This window comes from Cebus imitator, unplaced genomic scaffold (genome assembly GCF_001604975.1).
Source record: "Cebus imitator isolate Cc_AM_T3 unplaced genomic scaffold, Cebus_imitator-1.0 Scaffold90, whole genome shotgun sequence".
NCBI classification, from domain to species: Eukaryota; Metazoa; Chordata; class Mammalia; order Primates; family Cebidae; genus Cebus; species Cebus imitator.
This window is the reverse complement of record NW_016107405.1, coordinates 1,524,458-1,534,583: the sequence shown is the minus strand read 5'-3', so window position 1 is coordinate 1,534,583 and position 10,126 is coordinate 1,524,458.

The window sequence follows — 10,126 nt, the reverse complement described above, 5'->3', positions numbered from 1 at the left end:
GGGGAGCACTACACACTGGGGTCAGTTGGGGGGAAATAGGGAAGGGACGGTGGGGGGTGGGGAGCAGGGGAGAGATAGCAAGGGGAGAAATGCCAGATTTAGGTGATGGGGAGGAAGGCAGCAAATCACACTGCCACGTGTGTACCTATGCAACAATTTTGCATGTTCTTCACATGTACCCCAAAACCTAAAATGCAATAAAATAAATAAATGGGAAAAAAAAGAAAATTCTTTTCTTTAAGAATGTTTAATATTGTCCCCTAATCTCTTCTGGCTTGTACAGTTTCTGCTGAGATATCAGCTGTTAGTCTGATGGGCTTCTGTTTGTAGGTGACCTTGCCTTTCTCTCTGGCTGCAGTTACTATTTTTTTCTTTATTTCAACTTGGAGCATCTGATGATTGTGTGTCTTGGGGATGATCTTCTCAAGGAGTATCTTAGTGGTGTTTTCTGTATTTCCTATGCCTGGAGATGTCACTCAAGGAAGCTGGAAAACAGCAAAGATGGGTACCTGCTCCTTCTTCTGGGATATCTGACCTTAAGGGGCACCAACCTGATGCCAGTAGAATCACTCCAGTACAGGGTGTCTGACAACATGTTTGGGGTCTCTCCCAGCTGGCTGGCACCACGGGGAACAGGACCCATTTAATGAAGCACTTTGTCCCTTGGTGGAGGGGGTGAACTTTGCTGGGGGGAATCCCCCTCGTCAGGGTTGCCAGATACCTCAGAACTACCAGGAGGAAAGGTTAAGTCTGCTGGTCCACAGAGACTGTGGCCACCCCTCCACCTGAGGGCTCAGGCCCAGGGAGATCAGGATTCTGTCCCTGAGACCTTGGCTGGAGTTGCTGGAGTTTCTGCAGGGAGGCCCTACCCATTGGGGAAGGATGGGTCATAGTCAGGCCTGAAGAGGTGCTCTGGCCACAGTCTGCCTCAGCTGGTGTGTTGAGCTGTGGAGGACACCTCTTGGGACCAAGTTGACCTGTCTTCCTGGCTCCAGCAGGAGAAAGCATGACCTGGAGCTATAGAGATTGCTGCTGTCCTTCCCCTGCGCTGTGAGCTTAGCCTATTGGGCAGTTATCAGTCACAGTGCTGGCTGTTGCCTCCCCCCACCCAAGGAGCTCAATTGGCTTAGATGGCAAGCAGCCTCAGTTGTGGGCCTGGTTGCCCCTCCCCCTGAGAACATGGCAGGCTTAAGCAGATTCTAGCTGAGAGGCTGTTGAGAACCTGTGCAGCTCCAGGATTGGGACCCTAGGCCCTGGTGACATGAGTTCACGGGTGAGATTTTCTGATCCGTGGGTTGCACAGTTCCATGAAAAAAGCATGGTTTCCCTGACTGGGTAGCACACTCATTCACAGCCTCCCTTGGCTTGGGGGTGGGGGCTCCCCTGCCTGCTATGGCTCTCAGATGGGATGCAGCACCACACTGCTTTCCTTCCTGTACTTAGATCACACCAGCTGCCTAATCAGTTCTGATGAGAGAACCTGGATACCTTGGTTGCTGGTACAGGATTCACACACTCTTATGGTTCTTTTCAATGGGAGCCTCCGATTGTGGCTGCTTCTAGTTGGCCATCTTGGCCCTGCCCCCCTACATTTTCATTCTTGTTTGTAGTGTGAGTGTCTTTGTGCTTTTCTAATGCTCAGATCATCACAAGTAGCACATGCCACTGTCAAATAAAGTATTATAATTATATTCTAAGTGAAGATTTTGAATTTGTAGAAATTTAAAAAATTGTGAATGTTATTACTGCACCTTATAAAAGCATACAATCTGAAATAGAGAAATATAACAGCCACCTAAGGGTAGTTTTCCAAATGTACAATTATTTTTGGAATGAAATACAGATAATACAAATAATTTTAAATGCTTGCTTTAATTTAAATTTGAGAAAGGAATAGAAATTGGTGTTTTATTTAATGCTAAATGAGTCTTTTGGGGATTTAAAACTTTCTCTGCTGTCTTCCTTTGTTACAACCTATATAAGTAGTTGCTGTATGTTTTATTTGCAAGTTATCCCGTTTTTTTTTTTCCAATCTCCACAGCCCCGTAAAATTGCTAAAGGCAAACTAGATCTTTGTACATCAAAAGAGCCTCAATTCTCAAATTTTACTTTTAAAGCTATCATAAATTAAAAACTATAGTCTGAGAACCTAAAGAATTTGCCAGTACTCCTGTTTGTTTACATGAATGATTATAGGAAAAATATAACATAAAAACTTGTATCTTGTCCATGAGGACAAAAAAGCATCAAAGCATATTTAGTAGAAAATATACAAATGATATTAGTAGTATTAGATATTAAGATGTAGTGCCTTGAACACGTCTTTTTAAAGCACCTTTTACACAGATTTCTAATTTTGCAAGACTCTTCATCAATAATTAACTGAGGTGTATAGCTTTTGATGTAGTTACACTTTTCTACCAACATTTAATAAAAACAAATTTCATTTACATGCCCTTATGCATGTATGTCTGTGTGTTTGTGTGCATGTGTAATTTTCTATTTCTACAATATTTTCAAAAAAGTTTGGCAACATAACCACATAGGCTATCACATGTAACAATTTTAGCCAGGCAATATAATCTCTAGTTAGAAAAAAATGGCAATATGAAAACACTGAATGTTATTATGTTTAAAACTATCCACCACAAAAATTCGAGACTCTCTAGATCAGTAACTTTTTAATATGTTAGACCACCTTATGATTGATTTTGACTCTTTTTCTAAAGCAATTTGACTACTAAAATTCCAACACTGTGTTACCAAACACATTTTAAATTATAAAATACATTCTAGGTAACATTTTCTCAAAATGCTGTTAAGTTGAATCTGTTTGAGTTCCCTTTTCCTACATATTGACTTATTAAACGGAAATAATTTTGCTTCTCCCTGACCTCACAATTTAATATAAATGCTCCTCCAGCTACAATGGGCATCCTGATAAACACATTTTAAGTATTAAATATTGTTAAGTTGAAAATGTTTTTAAAACACAATCTACAAAACATCAGAGTTAAGCTAGCCTACCTTGAATGTACTCACAACACTTACATTAGCCTGCAGTTGGGCAAAATCATCAAACACAAACCTTATTTTATAATGAAGTATTGAATCTTGTAGTTTATTGAATACTGTACTTAAAATGAAAAGCAGAATGAGTGCATGGGTGTGCAATGTCTGTTTCCTATTGCATGTATATTGCTTTCACTCCACTGTAAAGCCAAAACACTGTAAGTCTAACCCATTGATAAGTTGGGGACCATCGGTATTGTTCCTTCCTATCCAAACCAATGTTATAAAGTCACCAGATCTCAACTGGAAACAAGTGAGTTAGTTGACTGTCAGAATAAAGTCTGCTGAAAAATTAGGATGGATCTATCAGCTCTTAATTAACCACATTCTACCTATAAGAACTTTCTACCAGAGGATCCCCATTTGGTATCACACACTAAGGAGAAATGAGAATTATAAGGAAACTAGCTTTCATTGCAGGTCAAGGAAGCCATTTCACTTTCCAGGGAATGCCCAAGTTCTCCACTCATTTATTTAACAAACTTTTCTTAGAAAACTTACTGTGTGCCAGGCATCATGCATAATATTGATGAACAACAGAACTAAGACTGACACAGTTCCTGCTCCAATACAGGTGAGACTAGTTGAGAGAGACAGATGTAGGGAATAATGATATCAGCAGACGCATGAAATATTGAGAGTACACAGTAGGGGCATCTACTTGGAAGTATGGAGTTAGGCTATCCTGGAACATTTTTAAATGCCTAAGCTAAGAATCAAAAGATAATTAAACTGAGCCAATCAAGGAAAAGGGATAATTGTTCTCAGAGAAAAGGAACTGAATAGACCTAGATGCCAGAGAAAGAAAATGGAATCTTAAGACTCCAAATTTACTATGCCAAAGAGAAAGTTAAGCTTGGGAACAAAATCTTGCAAAAACTGCATTCCTTTGTTCCCAAACAGATAACTATAATTTCACATTTACTTTATCTTATGTAGATATACTGCATGCAAGATGACTGTATAATTGACTTTTTCCTCTACTTTGTCTTTTCACATGTAAAACGTAGATTCACTGAGTACAAATCAGAGCCTCCCAAGGATGTAACCAGTTGCCTTATTACCTACCCTCACTCCTTTTTCGTCTTCCCCTCCTGCTTACTATTTCTCCTCTTTGAATATTAATGTTCCCAAAAGCCTCTTTGGAAAAAGCACAACTCACAGATCCTCCTGTGACCTGTGTTTCTTTTTTCTCAATGTTTCTACAACCTTGGCTGAATGAACCTCAAATTGATTGAGACCTGCCTTAGTCACTTTTTGGTTTACAAGAGCATGGTGAAAACAGGAAATTTCCAAATTCTAGAGGAGCTCATGGAAGTGGGCCACCCAGGCTTTCATCATATTCAGGGGTTTGTGACCTGATAAATTAAACAAAGAACTAGGCAACCTTACCAAGGATGTGGAGGGCACCTGACCTTTCCATATCCCACTAACTAGAACAAGTAGGGCTCTTCATTGCTGAAGTCATTTTTTATTGGTTCAAGAAATAAAAGGAAACAGCCTAGAGTTGTTTAGTAAAGGACCAAGGCTTGGGTAAGTACTAAGGAATGACAACAGAGCAACATCTGCAATCATGCATTAACCAAAGTAATTAAGTCTTGCTGGCGTTTTCAATACTGAAGCAGAAATTTGAGAGATACAGCCCAACCGTGAACATGCCCCCAAAATAATGAGTTTTAAAGCTATTTAATTGCCTATGAAATACGAGCTCAGGAAAGAACACTGACTTTTTTCCTGTCTTGCGATATATATGTATGTGTGTGTGTGCATGCACATATATATTATTTTATATATAAAAATGATATGTATACATATCATTAAATGATATTTTTAATAAGTATTTTATTTTATTAAAATATTTTAATAAAAATATCATTTTTAATGATATGTATACATACATATCTAAATTTTATAGCTTTAGAAGTTATACATATAAAATATATGTATATTTAATATACCATATGTGTATATTTTATATATAAATATGGATATTATATATTTAATATATGTATTTTTATATACACATATTATTTCATATATATAATGACTTCTAAAGCTATAAAATTTAAACTTGGCAGTTCTTCAGATCTCAGTGAATAAAGGATATTAAGCCAAATCTTAGTAAAGCAGTTGAGTAATTTTTAAGAAAGGCAGTTTTGAAATGATGAGATGAGCTTATAAAACTTTTTTGCTAAGTTTCAAGGTCAGTCAAGGAGGTAGTTTTGCAGCTGAAACATACATTATACATACTAGCACAAAGCACAGAAAGCCAGCTATTCAGCTCCCCTGGACTCAGGCTAGTTAGAAGTGCAACAAATGTTTGATGGAGAAACTCAAGTCTTCATTGCTTTACTTCCATTAATTCCTCACAAACTCATAGTGTGGGGTTGAGATCAAGCTATCAAGGTCACATCCAATAGAAATATATCAATTCTTAGAATTATGCGCTTTAGAAATTCTCCGGGAGATGAATTATCCCTGGAGTACAGTGAATAAAAGTTAAGTGACTTGCTGCCTATAATTTCAAAGGCTCCTTTTCCAACAAGAAGCTCTTTAAAGAAGGGCTTTTAAAAACATGCTACATTTAAGAAGCCACACCTATACTGCCCTGTGATACTGACATTGCATGAAAAGGTCACCTTAATATATACCAATTTTCAAGGATCAGCTCCTGTGAGACACATTTGGCACACACGTTCTCATTTCTTTAGTATATCTTGTCAACAAAGAAATGTACAGGTCTTCGTAGCAGATCTTTATAAAGACCATGTAAATATAGAAATAACCTAGTCTAGAGATTCTCAGAAACAAAGGGAACACTTACAATTTGGCCCAGATTCACTCTTCAAGTGTGAATACCATTTTAGGGGAAAAAAAAAATCCACCTGAACTTTGCTAAGATAAAATGAGATTGACAAGCATGCGAGAAAGGATTAACATCAGAAATAAAAAGGAAAATTTATAACTATTAACGCATATATAATTTTTTTTTTAGTCCTCACAACAACCTCACAAAATAAGTATTTTATCACCATTTAATAGATAAAAATACTGAGGCTTACAGACTTTAGGCAAGGTGACAGAGGAAGTAAGTGAGGAGCCAGGTTGAGTCCAGGCCTTTCTGTCTCAAAAACCTGTGCTCTTTCCACTACTGTACTGGGATTTACAAACAAAAGTGAATGAGAAATTAAATATCAAGAGTTATTCTACAAGATTTTTTTTTGTACTTTAAGTTCTGGGGTACATGTGAAGATTCTGCAGGATTGTTGCATAGGTACACACATGCCATGGTGGTTTGCTCTCTCCATCCCCCCATCACCTACATCAGGCATTTTTCCCAGTGATATCCCTCCCCAATCTCCCCGCCCCCTGCTGTCCCTCCCCTAGTCCCCCACACCCCAACAGACCCCAGTGTGTGATGTTCCCCTCCCTGTGTCCATGTGTTCTCATTGTTCAACACCCCTCCTATGAGTGTTTTTCTGTTCTCGTGTCAGTTTGCTGAGAATGATGGTTTCCAGATTCATCCATGTCCCTATAAAGGACATGAATTCATTGTTTTTTATAGCTGCATAGAATTCCATGGTGTATATGTGCCACATTTTCCTTGTCCAGTCTATCATTGATGGGCATTTGGGTTGGTTCCAGGTCTTTGGCATTGTAAACAGTGCCACAATGAACATATGTGTGCATGTGTCTTTATAATAGAATGATTTATAATCCTTTGGGTATATACCCAGTAATGGGATGGCTGAGTCAAATGGAATTTCTATTTCTATATCCTTGAGGAATCACCGCACTGCCTTCCATAATGGTTGAACAAATTTACATTCCCACCAACAGTGTAAAAGTGTTCCTATTTCTCCACATCCTCTCCAGCATCTGTTGTCTCCAGATTTTTTAATGATCGCCATTCTAACTGGCGTGAGATAGTATCTTAATGTGGTTTTCATCGGCATTTTTCTATTGACCAAGGGACTCCCTCATGTTTATTATTTTCCTTATTTCATTTGTTTCCCTAGAATGATTAGTAACAAAGTCCCTTAGAAATCAAAACACATGACCTTTGTTTTGATTACAATAAGAAATGTTTGTTTTGCAGCCTAGATACTATTCTATAGTCAAGCTTATAGAAAGAGATCTTCCCAAGGTGAAAAGTAGATGATAGTATAAATTAAGAGGATTTTTTAAAGTAGGCTCATTTCTTAGGGAATATAGCAAGGAAGCAGAAGAATGTGGGAATTTCACTGGAGTCTAGATAAGAAACTGAGTCTAGGAATTAAAATCTTATGTAAATTCCTCAACATAAACTTTACTTGTCATTGCTGCAGCATCTCAGTCTATATTTAAGCTATTGATTTATGATTTGATCTGTGCATGTATTTATTTCTCCAAGTCATTAACTCTGTTATCCTCCTAATGAATTTATTTCTCAATAGGCTTCATACAGCCGTGGAAACCTCGTTTACAAAATTATTTCCTAGCATATCCCTCCCACCAAGTCTGTTCCGGATTCACAGCTGGGATGCCAAGACATGGGTAGTAAATAATTCAGAATGTCAGACACCGGACTAAGGACTCTGATGCTCAGAATCTCAGGGTTAATATGTTTCCTATTAGCCATACCTCCTGCTTCCCTCCCTCTACCTCCTTCCATTGCAATCTGCTGGAGGAAAGGTAGAAGAGAGGAAATGAGGGGTAAGAGAATAAGAAAGTTACAAAATATATTCTCTATTTTAGGTGCTGTGCTAGAGATGTTTATGGAGTTTAATTTCATTTAATAGTCACAAAACTTCCCAGACTCCCCTTTTGAATTTCTTCCCTTTTGTCTTCAAAATGGACTATAGTTATTTTAAGCACAACCCTGTTGTATGAAAAGTATAAGTTGGGTAGCTGCTGATAAAGATAATATAGTAAGTTTTTGCTTTGATAGTTCCCTCTTCTATAATCACATAGCAACGATGGGTAAACAAGAAAAGGAGAAAATTAAAAGACATAACTGAGATCAATTAAAAGACAAGCATCTTTGTGGTAAAAGCACAGAGTAGAAACACAGTGAGACAGAACATGTAAGCTGCAGAGATTTAGCATTCAGTATCAAGCAGGGTTTTCCAAAAGTTCTATTCCTATAATTGGTAAAGATCAACATGAGTAAAGCCAGAGGCATTAATAAAACCCCCATAATTAAAGAAAGGGAAATAGGGCCAAAAACCTGCTTCCAAATACTGGCTAAACCGGTGACTCCTCGTGAGCTCTTTTGGTCTTTAAAATCATGTGTTTGACAGTTCTCTTTGTAACACCGGCTTAACCTTCACCCTAACTAATACTGCAATGGAAAATTATTCAAAATACTAAGGAAAAGCAAAATCAACCACACATTTTATACAATGCTGAACTCTTGAGAGTGAGAGATAATATTTTTTGTTCATCTTTTTAAATATACTTTAAGTTCGGGGGTACATGTGCAGATTGTGCAGGTTTATTACATAAGTATACACGTGCCATGGTGGTGGTTTGCTGCATCCATCACCCCATCGTCTACATTACGTATGTCTCCTAATGTTATCACTCCCCAATACCCCCACCCTTCTATTCCCCCGCTCGCCTCCCAACCCCCAAGCCCCAGTGTGTGATGTTCCCTTCCCTTTGGCCATGTGTTCTCATTGTACAACACCCACTTATGAGTCAGAACATGTGGTGTTTGGTTTTCTGTTCTTGCGTCAGTTTGCTGAGAATGATGGTTTCCAGATTCATCCATGTCCCTACAAAGGACATGAACTTATCTTTTTTTATGGCTGCATAGTATTCCGTGGTATATATGTACCACATTTTCTTTGTCCAGTCTATTTTGATGGGCATTTGGGTTGATTTTTACTATTGTAAACAGTGCCACAATAAAAATACACGTGCATGTGTCTTTATAATAGAATGATTTATAATCCTTTAGGTATATACCTAGTAATGAGATAGCTGGGTCAAATGGTATTTCTACTTCCAGATCCTTGAGGACTCGCCCCACTGTCTTCCACAATGGATGAATTAATTTACACTCCCACCAACAGTGTAAAAGTGTTCCTATTTCTTCATATCCTCTGCAGCATCTGTTGTCTCCAGATATTTTAATGACCGCCATTCTAACTGGCATGAGGTAGTATATAATTTTGGTTTTGATTTGCATTTATCTAAAGACCAGCAATGATGAGCTTTTTTTCATATGTTTGTTGGCCTCATATATGTCTTCTTTTGTAAAGTATCTGGTTCATATCCTTTGCCCACTTTTTGATGGAGTTGTTTTGTAAATTTGTTTGAGTTCTCCGTTGATTCTGGATATTAGCCCTTTGTCAGATGGGTAGATTTCAAAAACTTTTTCCCATTCTGTTTGTTGCCCATTTACTCTATTGATAGTTTTCTTTTGCTGTGCAGAAGCTGTTAAGCTTAATTAGATCCTAGTTGTCTATTTTGGGCTTTGTTGCCATTACTTTTGGTGTTTTAGTCATGAAGTCCTTGCCCATGCCTATGTCCTGAAAGGGATTGCTTTGATTTTCTTCTAGAGTTGTTATGGTGTTAGACCTCATGTTTAAATATTTAATCCAACTAGAGTTGATTTTTGTATAAGGTGTAAGGAAAGGGTTCAGTTTCAGCTTTCTGTGGATGGCTAGTCAGTTTTCCCAACACCATTTATTAAATAGGGAATCCTTTCCCCATTGCTTGTTTTGTCAGGTTTGTCAAAGATCATATAGTTGTAGTTGTGTGGCATTCCTTCTGAGGCCTCTGTTCTGTTCCACCAGTCTATATCTCTCTTTTGGTTCCAGTACCATGCTGTTTTGATTACAGTGGCTTTGTAATATAGTTTGAAGTCAGGTAGTGTGATGTCTCCAACCTTGGCTTTTTCTTTGTTTGTTTGTTTGTTTGCTTAGGATTGTTTTGGCTATGCGGGCTTTTTTTTTTATTCCATATGCAGTTTAAGGTGTTATTTTTTTTCTGATTCTCTGAAGAAAGTCATTGGTAGCTTGATGGGGATAGTATTGAATCTATAAAATACTTTGGTATGGCCATT